This window comes from Bison bison, unplaced genomic scaffold, assembly GCF_000754665.1.
Source record: "Bison bison bison isolate TAMUID 2011002044 unplaced genomic scaffold, Bison_UMD1.0 scf7180017864199, whole genome shotgun sequence".
In the NCBI taxonomy this organism is placed as follows: Eukaryota; Metazoa; Chordata; class Mammalia; order Artiodactyla; family Bovidae; genus Bison; species Bison bison.
The window spans coordinates 2075533-2092281 of record NW_011494771.1 but is presented as its reverse complement, the minus strand read 5'-3'; positions in this window follow the sequence as shown (position 1 = coordinate 2092281).

The window sequence follows — 16749 nt, the reverse complement described above, 5'->3', positions numbered from 1 at the left end:
AAAACACCAATACAGTATACTAACGCATATATATGGAATTTAGAAAGATGGTAACAATAACCCTGTGTACGAGACAGCAAAAGAGACACTGATGTATAGAACAGTCTTATGGACTCTGTGGGAGAGGGAAAGGGTGGGAAGATTTGGGAGAATGACATTGAAACATGTAAAATATCATGTAAGAAACGAGTTGCCAGTCAAGGTTCGATGCACGATACTGGATGCTTGGGGCGTAGTGCACAGGGATGACCCAGAGGGATGGTATGGGGAGGGAGGAGGGGGGAGGGTTCAGGATGGGGAACACATGTATACCTGTGGCGGATTCATTTTGATATTTGGCAAAACTAATACAATTATGTAAAGTTTAAAAATAAAATAAAATTTAAAAAAAAAATAAAGTATATAGCAAAAAAAATGAAGCTCAAATTTGGAGATAACTATATAATAAAATATTTAAATTCTGTCAGAAAAAAGAATATCATTGGCGATAAAATCTTGAATATTAGGGTGAAACAGACTTGGGTTTGCATTTTAGTTACAATATTTATGACATATGGAAACCTGCATGAGTTATATATTCTTTCTACATAGTGGTTTTTCTCACCTCAGAATTAGGAGAATACTAAAATTCATACAGCTGACATCAGCATTGTTTGAAATAATATGTGGAAAGATCTTTACTCATAGAAAGAACTTTTGAAAGTGGCACATTCACTTGATAAATATTGGCCACTTATCCTTTTTATCATCTTATATTAATTCCCTTTACGAAGGGCTTCTGACGTCTGTTATTATCCTCTTTAGTTACCATTCTATAATTCTATACCACCAAACTTATATACATGGAGATTAAACATTTGCAGTCCAAATAGAAAATAAAGTAGAAAAAATATTATGTAACATTTTTAATTGATCAGCCCTATATTCCAAATTGTTCTCTTTTTTTAATTGTATCTTCATTTTTTAATCTTTTTTATTATCTTTATATTTATCTACAAAACTCTAGGTGTGAAACTGGATTTTAAACAGAACTCATCTTTCTATCTCAAGTCATACTGAACCACTCTAATATGATAGACATCCACATGAACCACCTTATGTCTGTATGTTTGTATGTTGTTTTTGTTCAGTCACCCAGTCGTGTCCAACTCTTTGTGACCCCAAGTCTCAGTGACCCCATGGACTGCAGCACTCCAGGCTTCCCTATCCTTCACCATCTCCCGGAGTTTGCTCAAACTCACGTCCATTGAGCCGGTGATGCCATCCAACCATCTCATCCTTTGTCATCCCCTTCTCCTTTTGCCTTCAATCTTTCCCAGCATCAGGGTCTTTTCCAATGAGTTGGCTCTTCGCATCAGATAGCCAAAGTATTGGAGCTTCAACTTCAGCATCAGCCTTTCCAATGAAAATTCAGGGTTAATTTCCTTTAGGACCAACTGGTTTGATCTTTTGCAGTCCAAGCAACTCTCAAGAGTCTTCTCTAACACCATAGTTCAAAAAGCATCAATTGTTCAGTGTTCACCCTTTCATACATGACTACTGGAAAAACCATAGCTTTGACTACACAGAACTTTGTCGGAAAAGTGATGTCTCTGCTGTTTAATATGCTCTCTAGGTTTGTCATAACTTTTCATCCAAGGAGCAAGTGTCTTTTAATTTCATGGCCACAGTCACTGTCCACAATGATTTTGGAGCCCAGTAAAATTAAGTCTGTCTCTGTTTCCATTGTTTTCCCATCTATTTGCCATGAAGTGACAGGACCGGATGCCATGATCTTGGTTTTTTGAATGTTGAATTTTAAGCCAGCTTTTTCACTCTCCCTTTTCACCCTTATCAAGAGGCTCTTTAGTTCTTCTTCGCTTTCTGCCATAAGGGTGGTGTCATCTGCATATTGAGGTTATTGATATTTCTTCTGGCAATCTTGATTTCAGTTTGTGCTTCATCCAGCTCAGCATTTTACATTATGTACTCTATATATAAGTTAAATAAGCAGGGTGACAACATACAGCCCTGATGTACCCCTTTCCTAATTTTGAACCAGTTTGTTGTTCCATGTCTGATTTTAACTGTTGCTTCTTGACCTGCATACAGGTTTCCCAGGAGGCAGGTAAGGTGGTCTGGTATTCCCATCTCTTGAAGAATTTTCCTCAGTTTGTCGTATGTTTGTATGTGTGTATGTGCTATTTATATGCATTTTTTTAAACTGGTAAACTTACCAACCATTTCACTTCTGAATCTCTAACACCTGTCCTTTGGCTTCAACGATGTCCAGGATGTGTGTTGTCAATAACCTGACACATTTATCTGAAGCAAAATAATCCAAGGTATTTACTAGAGCTCTAAACTAACATACATAACTCTGAATATTATAATCTGTATAAAACCATGGTATCAAAATAGTCTTCAAGTCCTGAACAAAGACAATTCTAGTATACGTAACATTTACTGAGTGCTTTACCATAAGCTGGGCACTGTGTTTGCATGCAAGTGTTGTACATGCATTTACTCCTCAATACCACTTTCTGAATTGAGCATTATTATTATTGCTTTCATGGTAAAATTGGCATTTAAGGAAGCCAAGAGTCTTTTAAGTTGGAGATATTTATGGAGTCTCCAATACCAGGACTCAAAAATTATTCTTCCTACCTCCAAAGCCCCTGCTCTGAAATTCACTTCATTTTATTGCCTTCCTTTCTCATCCTTAAATATGCATAATTTTTATTAATAATTCAGTATCGACTTTATGGCTTGGACTCCACTTCCAGATTCACTGAGAAATTGATTGGCCATGTCAGATAAGCAAGAGCAAGAAGGAGAAGCAGAGATCGGGGGAAACCAACGGGATTAGAGGATAAGACTTGAACTGGACCTGCAGGGTATTTTGGCAAACACTGTCCCGTGTCTCCTCTGTTCCCAGAACACCTTTTTGCCCAAATAACCTAGATTTTGTTGTGACTCATGATGTACTCATTCCTGGGTGATTAATTGTTATTGATTAGTAGCCAATCATTATCATCTTATGCTCTACTTTTCCTGTCACCAATATAGCTGTGGTTCAAATTTTAGCTCGTGAAATGTAAGAAGCTTTCGGGGGGTTTGAAAAAAAAAAAAAAAGACTTTTGTTTTCCTGATTTCAAAAACAAGTCATAATCATTTCTTCCCACCATCTTAAATACAAAAATGACGTCTGGAGATACAGTATCCACCTGAGCCCATTTGAGAAAAGCCAAGTAAATCATAATTGAACCTCAGCATAATGGAACCATTCAACCAGCACTGTCTTCCAGTTTCTTGTTACAGGCGATATCCACTATCAGTCAAATGTCCCATTACTTGGATTCAAAGACTTCTGTCTCTGATAAAAAGATATAACCTATGGATAAATACAGAGATATAAGTATTTATATTATGAGACTTCAGAAGCAAACAAAAGCAAAGGATTTATAGTTATTTTACTGCTTTATGCCTTCTTCTGGTTGCTTTTCCTGCCATATTTAAATGGCTTTCCTAAGTATGATGATATGTTCCTGGAGAGACAAAGTTTAGTTCTATAAACGACCCAATACCAGATATGTTCAGCTTCATATTTTGAAGCTACAACTCTGTCACAAAAAAGCACATAGCTACATACCTCAGAGCACTGAATGATGGCAGAACCAACCAAAGACTTAGTGGAAAACTCACTCTGCTTCTTCATATGCATCTAATTCACTGCCCCTTGGTACCTCAGCAAGTAACAGACACAATAAAATTTCAGTGTAATAGACCCAGCTCATAAAGTTTCCATTTCTACCAGGACTTTTCCTAACATAAAACTGGACACCCCAGCAGCACATTTGCTGTCTACAAGTGCTAAAACTGTGGTTAAAGCTGAATATTAACAGCATTTCACACTTGTGCTGTCATCTGGATTATATAACAATGTGTGGATTTTATAAACAGCAACTGCTCATTTTTGTGGTTGGCTTTTTACTGGATGTGCCCAAGAGCCATGTGACTGTATGAGCTGGAAACAATGAGGTCAAGCAGAAGCGAGAAGTGGCATTCCATGGCACAGGCAAAACCAAGTTCTTCAGGAACTTACAGAAGAAATGGCTACCAGAAAAGTCCTCACACTCCCAAACTGTGGTCAAAACACCACAAAAATCTAAATGTGCATTTTCTTGTCGATTGACTCAGCCATGTGAGAGCTTCTCACGGCTCTTCTAACACGTCATTTTGTCCTAAGAATACTGCTGGACTGTGAAACTGAAAGAGTAGAGCATGGTACTGTCTAAAGGTAAACCACTTTTAGAAGATACATGTCAAATAATAAAAGCACCCATTATGTTTAAAATCACTGTTGTAGGTATTGATTCCTTCAGTTCAGTCACTCAGTCATGTCCGACTCTTTGCAACCCCCTGGACCACAGCACGCCAGGCTTCCCTGTCCATCACCAACTCCCAGAGTTTTCTCAAACTCATGTCCATCAAGTCAGTGATGCCATCCTCTGTCGTCCCCTTCTTCTCCTGGCTTCAATCTTTCCCAACATCAGGGTCTTTTCCAGTGAGTCAGTTCTTCACATCAGGTGGCCAAAGTATTGGAGTTTCAGCTTCAGTATCATTCCTTCCAATAAATATTAGCACTAATTTCCTTTAGGATTGACTGGTTGGATCTCCTTGCCGTCCAATGGACTCTCAAGAGTCTTCTCCAACACCACAGTTAAAAAGCATCAATTCTTTAGCACTCAGCTTTCTTTATAGTCCAATTCTTAGGGCTTCCCTGATAGCTCAGTTGGTAAAGAATTCGCCTGCAATGCAGGAGACCCCGGTTTGATTCCTGGGTCAGAAAGATCCACTAGAAAAGGGATAGCCTACCCACTCCAGTATTTTGGGGCTTCCCTTATGGCTCAGCTGGTAAAGAATCTGCCTGCAATGCAAAGAGTCAGACACAACTAAGCGACTTCACTTTCACTTTTCACTTTCATGCGTTGGAGAAGGAAATGGCAACCCACTCTAGTGTTCTTGCCTGGAGAATCCCAGGGACGGTGGAGCCTGGTGGGCTGCCATCTATGGGGTTGCGCAGAGTCGGACACGACTGAAGCGACTTAGCAGCAGCAATAGCAATGACCTGGGTTCAATCCCTGGGTTGGGAAGATCCCCTGGATAAAATTGATTCCTAAGAACCAACATTTTACATCTGTCTGACAAATGACCTATTACTTTATGGAATGATGCAAAGTTTTTAGAGGTTTTTTTGTAATACTGAGGGCTTCCCAAGTAGTTCAGATGGTAAAGCATCTGCCTGCAATGTGAGAGACCCAGGTTCGATCCCTGGGTTGGGAAGATCCCCTGGAGAAGGAAATGGCAACCCACTCCAGTATTCTTGCCTGGAAAATTCCATGGATGGAGAAGCCTGGTAGGCTACAGTCTATGGGATCAAAAAGAGTCAGACACGACTGAGCAACTTCACTCACTCTTTGTAATATTAGTGCTGAGAATGGAAGTGAATGTAATTGCCCATGACTGTGTCCAGAGAAAATGTATGTAACATAAAAGATGAAAACAAATCACAATGGAGATGAAAAAGGAAGAGCAAATTCCCCAAATACTATATATGGATAACATCTTTAGGGAAGAGCCAGTGGAGGTACAGAATTAGGTACAGATGGATAAAGGGTCCTGTGGTCTACTAAAGATCCTGTTCTAATATAAATATTAGAAGGCCCACTTGTAAATCAATATTTTTAATGTATTGTTGTGTCAATTGGCTAATATTGACATTTAAAGAAGACATTGGAATTTGTCAAAAGAGGCAAACAGAGATACTTCTATCACTGTAGATCTTCTAATACAACTGTGGGTTTGAGGCATAATCTCATAATGAACTACATAATAATACAAGAATTAGATAACAACCAAAGTTAGGCAAAAGATGTTCCAATAGAGAATGGGATTAGAAAGCAAGTGCATTGACAATACATAAGTGTTAATCAAGTTGTACTTGATAAAGATGAACTGCATTTAGCTGTGTGGTTATAACAAAAGTAAGACATGACTGACCTCAGGACATTCTCAGCTTGCCATGGAGACAGTCTTACTGTTTCAGTAAAATATCTGTGTTGCAATCCTTTTACATCTATTCCATCTCAAAACTTACAGTCTTACACTCAAAGCTTATACTCATCATCTCAAGGCATCAACTTTTTTATAGCATCTCACTCTTTCATTAATTCTGGACCCACACCCTATCCTCTACTCCAATATATCTCCAACGTGATTCTATTTCATGGTGTCTCTCTACCCAACAAATGTTGGGTTTCAAAACTTTAGTTGTTCCTGCTATCTATCTGATCCCTTCCATGCTGCCTATTTCAAATTCCAAAGAGAAGACCACTGATGGGATATGGCCATGTTTTCAGGACAGGACACATTATGGTTTGCTTATATCCTGCAGGTTAACCCTCCCTGGATAAGTGTCCTTCCTGATCCCAGGGCTCACCAATAAAATGGATTAATAGTCCATGAGAAACCACCTAGTTCGTTTGAGAATGAAATGTGATATTAAAAGCCACGTGTATAGAACTGGCACCTTGCAGACACTCAAGAAATGCTATTCCACTTTTTTCTTCCCCACCTACTAATTCTAGGGCACTGACCTATTTTCCTTTCCATCTGTGACTAGGAATCCTTTTGTGATCCAGGGACTAGAAACCTTGCACCGACTGGAACATGGCAGTCATTCAACATCTCCCCTGTCTGCTCTCAATAAGTTCATCTGACCCAATGGGAATGGAGAATTTCAGACTGCTTCATGGGTCACTCTGGAAAATTCCAAATTGAAGCTTTTTTGAGAAAGGAGACATTACCTCAGAACTTCCACATGTAGCTATTATGGAGTTTCTGTTTATGTGAATGGATATTTTCACCAGATATTGGAAAAATGCTAAAGCTCAACTCTAGTGCATAAAGGCAGCTCATTTAGCCATTAGCTTAAGGTATTATGAGAAATATAGTCTAATTAGACAAATGCTCCATGAGAACTGTGGCCAAAGCAAATTATTAATTCAAAAAGAGAAAAATATATAAAGAAAAAACAGATGTCTGTCATTTTCTTTTTGTCAGTGCCTTTGAAAAAACAGACTTGATCTCAAATGAATGCTTTAAATTCCAAATGACCATTGAGAAATTGGGGAAGCCTAGTCTCTCTGCTGATTGGATGGATGAATAGATGAGTGTTCAAGGTTTGTTTTTTTTTTTTTAATTTTTATCTACTGTGAATAAATCAGTGGAATATTAACTGAGAAGGGCTTTAGAATGCTTCTTGGATCACAGGCATTTGAAGAAAATAATAAAGGATGAGTAATTAGAAGTGAAGTTTGGGGAAAGAATATTTCTGATTGAATAGAAAGTATAGAGAAAGGCATAGAGAAAACTAAAATAAATAAAATTTTATCTCCCATGTAGTGAACAGTAAAAGTACCTCTTCACTTTCACTTGTCAATAGAAAGAAGACTTTTTTCCAAAAGAAATCAGAAAACTTCAAAAAGTACATAAAATGTGTTTTTGGTAAACAATATTTTCTTATTAATTTATGGCCCATTTCTTTTTTAAAAATACATTTACTTTGGATAAAAGCAATGAGTATACACTTGATTTGAAACTAGAAAAATTCTATAACCTAAAATATAATTTTTATTGTCCATATGTTTCTACTATTCTTAGTCATACAAATACATATGTATTTAATTACCATAGTATATTTGATATTTCATTTTAACATTATTTTGTAAATGTTTTACCATTATCTTTATAATTATTATGTTTAATTATTCATAACACTTTATTGAATGGAGAAATCATAACTTACTGAGTTGTATCATTTAAGTGTTTCAATGTTTTTGTCATCATATATAAATTTACAAAGAATAATCTCTATTAATATGCCATTTTTATTTCAATTAGCTTCTTTCTTTAGGATAAATTCTCAGGAGTGACATTACTAGATCAGAGGACACAATCTTTATTACTGGGGTTCTTGATGCATATTGCCAATTGCAATCACAAGACAATTACCAATCACACACCAACCAGTAGTGAAGTGAAGTGAAAGCCGCTCAGTCGTGTCCAACTGTTTGTGACCCCATGGACTATACAGTCAATGGAATTCTCCAGGCCAGAATACTGGAGTGGAGTAGCCTATCCCTTCTCCAGCAGATCTTCCCAACCCAGGGATCGAACCAGGGTCTCCTGCATTGCAGTCTTATTCTTTACCAGCTGAGCTATCAAGGAAGCCAACCAGTAGTACATCAGTGTATTAATTTGGTAGAGCACTGCCAGCTTTGGGTGCCAACATTTAATTGTTGAATAATTTAGCAGGTATACAAATAATTGGGAGAATTTTAACTATAATGAACTATTCCACTAATACTAATTAAGCCCAGGTCCAGGTAGGGAGTGTAGAGATGACTTTTCATTCTCACTTCATGCAGCAAAATAGTAGAGAAAGAGAAACAAGATGAGAAAGGGAATCACAGCCCTGGACACCAAGACCACTAGGCCTTGGTTAGGATATTGTCTTTGATTTCAGTGCTGTGCAGAGCTGCTATAAGGGAAATTGGGGATTTCTTTTGACCCCTGACTTCCAAGAGCTTTTTAAAAATCTTAGTGAAGAGATTGGAATCAGGGGCTGTTCCCCATCTTTCAAAAAAAAACCTGCCCCTAACTCCATCCCCACCAATGTGCAGAAACCAGAGTACCACAACCAATCCTTGGAGGAATGACTCCACATCTTTAAGTAAGACAGGAAAAAGGCAGGATATTAAGGGCCCCCTGTACTGGGAGCAGTGCTGGGTGCTCTACACATCTGGTCTCTTTACCCTAACAACAGTCCGTAAGGCCAGTCCCATTCTTCCACTGAGGGAACTAAGGTTCAATGTACTTACTTTGGAAACACCTTCTATTTGTCCTTCTTACTGATGGAGAAGCCAGACCATCCTCAAAGAACTTTGATAGAATTAGAACCATTCTTACCCTGTCTTTCCTTTTTAAATCCCTGAGGTACCTTCACTGTCTCCACCCTGGGGAAACTGGGGGCCTCCATACTTCAGAACACTGGCACATCAGGTGAACTGAACCTATTCCCTTCACCCATCCTATACATGTTTAGGACTTCCACAGGAGGTCAGCTGGATCCCACTGATCTAGGAATGAACTTAACTGAAAGTCTCTCAGTCATGTCCAGCTCATTGTGACCCCATGGACTGTAGCCCACCAGATCCTCTGTCCACACAATTCTCCAGGCAGGAATACTGGAGTGGGTAGCTGTTCCCTCCTCCATGGGATCTTCCCAACTCAGGGATCGAACCCAGGTCTCCTGCATTGCAGGCAGATTCTTTACTGTCTGAGCCACCAGGGCAGCCCAAGAATACTGGAGTGGGTAGCCTATCCCTTCTCCAGGGGATCTCCCTGACCCAGGAATCAAACGGCGGTTTCCTGAATTGCAGGTAGATTCTTTATCAGCTGAGCTACCAGGGAAGCCCAGTCTAGGAATAAATGAGATTAGAAGTCCAAATCTTGACTATCTTCTATGATTTTAAGCTAGTCCCCTCTGTTCCCTAGGTCTCAATTCCTCAAATGTGCATGGAGACACAGGGAGAGACCAGGAGATTTGGGGGATTATTCCTGCTTTACTGATGAATCACAAAACCTTCCCCATGGATGGCACAACCAGGAAGAAACCAGGCTGAGAACTGGTTCTCCCCAGAAATGTGATTCTACAGTTTCAGTTTCCTGGAATAACTGAAGAGTGTGGTAATCAAATCCATGGAGAGCAACTTTATGTGGCTAATATTCCAAAGCTTTTTAAGTGCAGTAATAAACAGAGCACATCTTGGTGACACAGAAATTACGAGGCAGAGACCATAATAATAACTCATGTCTGCTTCTATTCACCAGAATAGACAAGAGATACTTCCACTCCCAAGACACTAGTGCAGCAAAAAAAAAAAGCAATTCCATTAGTTGCCACCACATGTATTTTGCTTTATGCTAGTTTTTTCTTTTTTCCTGCCACCCACAAAAGTGAAACCCAATCATCTGGAGAAGTTGTCTTATGTCTAGGAGTTAGTGGTGGTTAATTAACTGAATCATTTGAAGCTAGGCATCATGCTTTCCGTCCTGGAAAGCAAAGGTCTTTTTTATTAGGCATTTTTGGTTTACAACAATATATATTCAATAGCTGGGAAATGATTTTGAATATTAATACATCACATTTGCAAAAGATTTCCCAAATTCTGAAAATTTCAAGGAAATTCAGTGATCATGTTAGCCTAAGTTTATCTCCTCCATCTCACCACCTCCCACCCTTAAAATAACTCTTGGGGAGATTTTTATCTAACTTTTGCTGAATACATAGACACTGAACCTTACTATTTGATTTTCTATGATTCATCCCATTCTGTCTTGTGTAAGAGTTCCAATTAATGGTGTGAGAAAGGGAGGAAGCATTTATTTTTTGGTACATCTGTTCTTCGAGGATGGATAATGAGCCTCACACTTCTTCTCCCCATGTTAAGCACAGACAATTCCTCCACCATTCCTGGCTGGTGATAAACATCAGATCCTTTTCTCATCTTGCTTTCGCTTCCCAAAGTGGAATGCACACTCGACCAATGCACACTTTAGAACAATCCATCTACACAACAACACCTCTAACGTGGGCTGTGTCTGAGAAAATGATTAGAATTATCACCTCCCTTAATCTGTACACTCCATCTCTAGTAATATTGCCTAACCATGCTTTAAGTCTCTTTCAGCACCTGTGGCAGTCATCTGGCTGTGCTTAGTCCTGTGGTCAATTTGTGAGCTGTACTCTTTCTCCAAGACACAAGCAGGGGTAGATTGAGAATCAAAATGCTCACAGTCACTCAGAAGAGTGCCATTTTACAAAATCAAAGTCAGTCTAGATTATATTTTGGACAACCCCTTCCTTTTTGCTGCTCCCAGACTCTCTGTGTCTCTTCTACCTCAACACAGCTATCAGGCTTCTCCTCAAAGGCAGTGTGCTATAATGGTTAAGAGCCTGGCATGCTCAGAGTCATCTCCCAGTTCTGACCTTGGCTAACTCTGTAGATTTCAGAAATGCACTTAATGTTTTTGTGCCTCGTGTGTAAAACAATAATAGTACCTCCTTTATTGTGTTGAGTATTTAATATATCTAAACATCTTGGACAGTGCCTGGCACATATTGGGTGCTTGCTGTGCTATAACTTTAGCAAAATATTAGGGATAATCAGGCCTGGGGGACAGGCCACCAGGAGTATAGTCATTACCCAGGTTCCCATAACCAATGTCCCCTTAGACTTGTCCTGTTCTTTCAGACTTTCAATTTCTCTATCCATCAAGTGGGGAAACCTAACAAGATACCTAGGGTCCTTTCCAGTCCTCCTATTTATCAAACTGTTATTGTTGGCAAGTCTTGGATCATCTAGCTCCTCCTGTGTATAGAACAAGCACCCCCAGCTTGGATAGTAGGTGATAAAAGATGAGATCTGGGGGACTTCCTTGGAAGCCCAGTGGTTAAGATTCCACACTGGCAATTCAGAGAGCACAGGTTTGATCCTCGGGGGAGAACTAAGATCCCACATGCCATGCAGTGAGGCTAAAAAATAAATTTTCTTTAAAAAGATTTTTCTAAAAGCTGAGATTTGACTTGTCTCGAAGATGTTGCTTTTATCATCCAAACAAACAAAGACGTCAAGGTGAAAGGCTTTGTAATTATGGAAGGGAAATTTGGGAATACTGCTAAAGACAGTAGTGTCTTTTCAGAGTCTCTTTATATCACACCATGGAGGCAGGAAAGTCAAAGTGTTAGTCACTCAATGCTGTCTGACTCTTTGCAACCCCATGGGCATAGCCCGCCAGGTTCCTCTGTCCATGGAATTCTCCAGGCAAGAATACTGGCATGGGTTGCCATTCCCTTCTGGGGATCTTCCTGACCCGGGGACTGAACCCAGGTCTCCAGCACTGCAGGCAGATTCTTTACCATCTGAGCCACCATGTAGGCAGGATTCTCATCCAAAAATTGCTGTAGTTGGTAACATGGTGCATGTATTATTAAGAGCTACCTGGGCAGTCAGGGATGAGGACTGTGTCATCCTGAGGACTGAACTAGAGAAAGAGAATCAGTTTTTCGGGAAATTCTTGGCTTTGCCTGGGCTTCTGAAAACCCACATGGTAAATGCAGTGAAAAAAGGCAGCGCAGCACAGCAGAAGGCCAGAGGTCTGGGGCTGCTTCAGCTACAAAGCCAACACAGCACCTCATTAACCTCGGTGTCTGAACCAGCCAGAGACGCAGCCTCTTTGTTGGCCCAGTGGGATCCTGACACTCTCCCTTAGATCCTGAACGTGACAGCACTATGAGAGCAGGAGGCACGACATCGGCTGCAATGTGGTTAGTGACACTAGGGTGCCGGACCCTCCAAGACCAGAATCTGCACCCTGTAACCTCTTCTTTGAAGCTGGATATAAATCTTCAGCCACTCTGAAATACGAAGGCACAATTTTTGCCTTTTCCTGCTCACTGCCCTCAAATAGCTTCCTTGACATCTAGAGCTCTTTGTGGTAAAGTTCTCCGTCGCTTAGTGCGTAGCTAGGAATACCTTTCATGACCTGACCATCTCATCTCCTCAGCTTCACTTTCACACATCCTGATTTTTTTAAGCAATCTTTTTTTTTTTATTTTCCTCCCCCTTTTTGGCTGCACTGTGTCTTCATTGTGGTATGCAGGCTCTTTGTTGTGACGCATAGACTGTTGGGGGTCTAATGCCCAGGTTTAGCTGCCCAGAGGCAGGCAGGATCCTAGCTTCCTGATGAGGGATCGAACCCGTGTCCCCTGCATTGGAAGGCAGATTCTTAACCACTGGACCACCACAGAAGTCCCCACATCCTGCTTTTAGTTCTAAGATCTAGCTGATCACTCTTCCAGTTTCTTGAACGTTCTTGAGCGTTTTCTCTCACTTTATGTCCCTTCTGCTCAGCTTGTTCCTAATCATCTTTTGAGTCCCAGCTTTTTTACCTTTTCTAACCCTTTCCTCTTTAGGCTACATGTAACCTAAGCACCCTGTACCTCTCCACCATGGTCCGCAACCACAATCAATTGGAATTAATTACTTAATTTGCTGTCCTCCTTCCTGGAATCTATAGGAATCTTTATAATTGCAGAGACCACCTGTTGCTGCTGCTGCTGCTGCTAAGTCTCTTCAATGGTGCCCAGACTCTGTGCGACCGCATAGACAGCAGCCCACCAGGCTCCTCTGTCCCTGGGATTCTCCAGGCAAGAATACTGGAGTGGGTTGCCATTTCCTTCTCCACATAGATCTCTTTAATTTTCAATATCCTCAATACTTAACAGAATGACTCGCATATATTGGCATTCAATAAATATGAATGACTTGCATGTTAAAGAAATATGACTTTAAAAAAAAAATTTTTTTTTTTTGGCCACACCACAGTATGTGGGATCTTAGTTCCCTGACCAGTAATCAAACCTGTGCCTACTATAGTGGAAAAGCAGAGTCTTAACCATTGGACCACCGGGGTAGTCCCAAGATACACGGCATCTTTTATTGACTTTCTGTGAAGCTCTTCCCTTCACCAAAACCATATTCATATTCTTTTCATTTCTTTAAACATTTTCCCAATTCTTCTTCTTATTTCTAGTGCCTGTCCTTGGCTTGAAGAACTGCTGCATTTCAATTCTTCTTATAATAGTTAACTTAAATGTCATGTCCTGCAAGAAGGCCCTCTGACCTAGTTCTCAGGCAGTGAGGTATGCCCTGTAACTGCCTCTTGCCTATAGGATTACCAAAGGAATTACTATACTGACTTACTTGTTTACATGCCTATCCTGACTGAACTCTGAGGCCTGTGAGTACAGAAATCTGATCTTTTCATCCTTGCTTCCTTCTCCCTCCAATATGTGCAGTGAAAAAAACAGTAGCACTTAATGAATATTGAACACGTGTTAACCATCCTCTTCTTTTTCATGATGAAAATGCCGAGTACCTACAAAGGTGAAGAGACCTTACTGATCCAGGAAAAGGACCCAGACCACCTCAGCCTAATTCATTCTTTCATTTGGCAAACATTTCTTTCATTTGCTCATTCTAGATGATAGAGTCTCAGTGGAGAGAACAAAAGCCACCTGTAATCACTCTGAAATAGATAGCCTATGCTTACCACTAATTATATTTTCACTTTTTGTCCTCTTGACCTTAACTACCACCATTCTTCTAAAAGACCTCAAGAGAGTAAGACTTAATTTTGCTAAAAGAGTGATTGAAATCCCTGCTTGAACACAAAACGTAGGTGTTCCTTAGTAAAAACTTCCTAGCTGAAATTAGTGAGTACCATGATATTATTGTACTAAATGACTTTTTAGTGTCATTGTCTTGATTGCAGCATGCCATCTGGCAAAATGCTACATTTATTGGAATAAGCTCTGTGGTCATCAAGAGTCAATTGGAGATTAGAGGACTGAAATGAGAATGTGGAATACTCCCAGAGTCACAAGGCTCTTGACTGCTTCTCATGGGAAGAGCTCTCTTAATGGCATTGTTCCCATTGGCCTTAGCTTAGTCTGCTCGAGAAGACTCATCACGCCTTCCTTCTACTTTGACATCCAGTGATTAATTACCCCTAAGACCGTGAATGAGTCAGAAAATAATACAAAATTGAATCGGAAAAGCCATCACTCTCTTTATAGGAATCAAAGCAACAACATGAGGGATTGGGTTGCTCAGAAATGGATTTCAGATTAGTAACAAAACTTGCTGAATTAGCCAAATTCAGAATGCAGGTTACATTTCTAAAAAGAAAGAGTCTGTCATACAGAGTGAAGTCAGTTATGTATGTTAGTCACTCAGTTGTGTCCGATTCTTTGCAACCCCATGGGGTGTAGTCCACCAGGCTCTTCTGTCTGTGGGATTTTCCAGACAAGAACACTGGAGTGGGCTGCCATTTCCTTCTCTATGGGATCTTCCTGACCCAGGGATCAAACCGGAGTCTCCTGCATTGCAGGCAGACTCTTTACCATTTGAGCCACCAGGGAAGCCCTGCAATCTACTTGATTTCTCTGGATCTCTGGTTCCATTATTTATAGAAGGTAGATGATGACAAAAGCCATTTCACAGGGCTATGTTGAAGGCTATAGTATGTTATGAATGTAACATAGTGCCAGTTAGCATTAATTCCTTGGCATTCTCTAAAATTAAATCCTTCTCTGTTATGGATCAATAGGAGATAACCCAGGTTGAAAAATCACAGTTTTTGAAAAACTGTGTAAGCTCACTAAATGAATTCTAGTTCCACCCACCCCTTACACCAGCCCCCATGGAATTCATTGATTACTTCTCTGATCCTCTATTCCCTTGTCTTTAAAATGGAGGGAAGAGGAAATACAGTAAGTTTTCTACATATAAACCTCCCAGTTGCAAACTTTCAAAGGCAGAAATGTATATTCCATCAACATCAAGTATGAGTCAGGTTGCAACTTGCCTTCCATCTCCTGTTTCTGATGATCCTTCTGCTCTATCATCTCCCACCTCCCCTCCCACCTCTAGTAATTAATTCTTCTCCTGTTCACTCAATGCCAGCCCCTGTATGCTAGCTGTTGTACTATACTGCTGTACTTTTCAAGGTACTGAGATTAAAAATATTTTATTTTTTGCTTTTTACTGTTCTTTGTGTGAAAAATATTATAAATCTATACACAGTACTACAGAGCCGATTGTGTTAGTTGCATACCTAGGCTAACTTTGTTGGACTTACAAATAAATTGAACTTAAGAATGCACTCTCAGAACAGAACTCATTCATATGTAGGGGACTTATTAGATCTTAAAGGACTATTTTGAAATTCTCATGAAGCAGCCCATGTAAATGACTTAACACTAACTACTGTGGTAAGTCCTACATAATACTAGGTGTCCTGATGATAGAAAGCATTATTATGAATGTTTCTGACTTTCATCATTCCTGCCTGCCTTTTCAAATATAGCTTCTCTGGTGGTTCAGATGATAAAGAATCTACCTGCAATGCAGGAGAACCAGGTTCAATCCCTGGGTCAGAAAGATTCTCTGAGGAAGAGACTGGCTAGTATTCTGATGGTCTAGTATTCTTGCTTGGAGAATTCCATGGACAGAGGAGGCTGTCAGAGGTGTCTATCAGGCTACAGTCCATGAGGTTGCAAAGAGTCAGACACGACTGAGAGACTAACACTTTCACTTTCTCAATAATAAACAAGAGTGTAACTGGGAATATGAAGCAGTGGTTGTTGGTAATTTTTGAAGGATCTTCCCAATGCCAAAATTCAAATCTATAAATTCATTATTATTTAAATGGTTGTTTATAGCCATCGCCTGGGCTGATGCTTGATAGCCCAGGTCCCAGAATTCCACTTATGGAACATTTTCACGTCCTAGCACTCTGTTTGGAACTAAGAATAAAGGGAAGAGGAAGCATACTTCCTAACCTCAAAGAAATCACATTGGAAAAAGAAATACACAGAAAACAATAAAAATCTCCCCTTCCCTTCACATCACTTAGGAGAAAAAAAAACAGATCCCCACTGAGAATTGTAAAAGTTCCTACAATAGTAGGGAAAGGTAACCACCAGAACTGCTTTTAAACCTGTTGCATTAATCAGCAACAACTCCCCTCAGTGAACTTACTTTTTCAAGCCAATCAATCAGTGACAGTGTTTCCCCC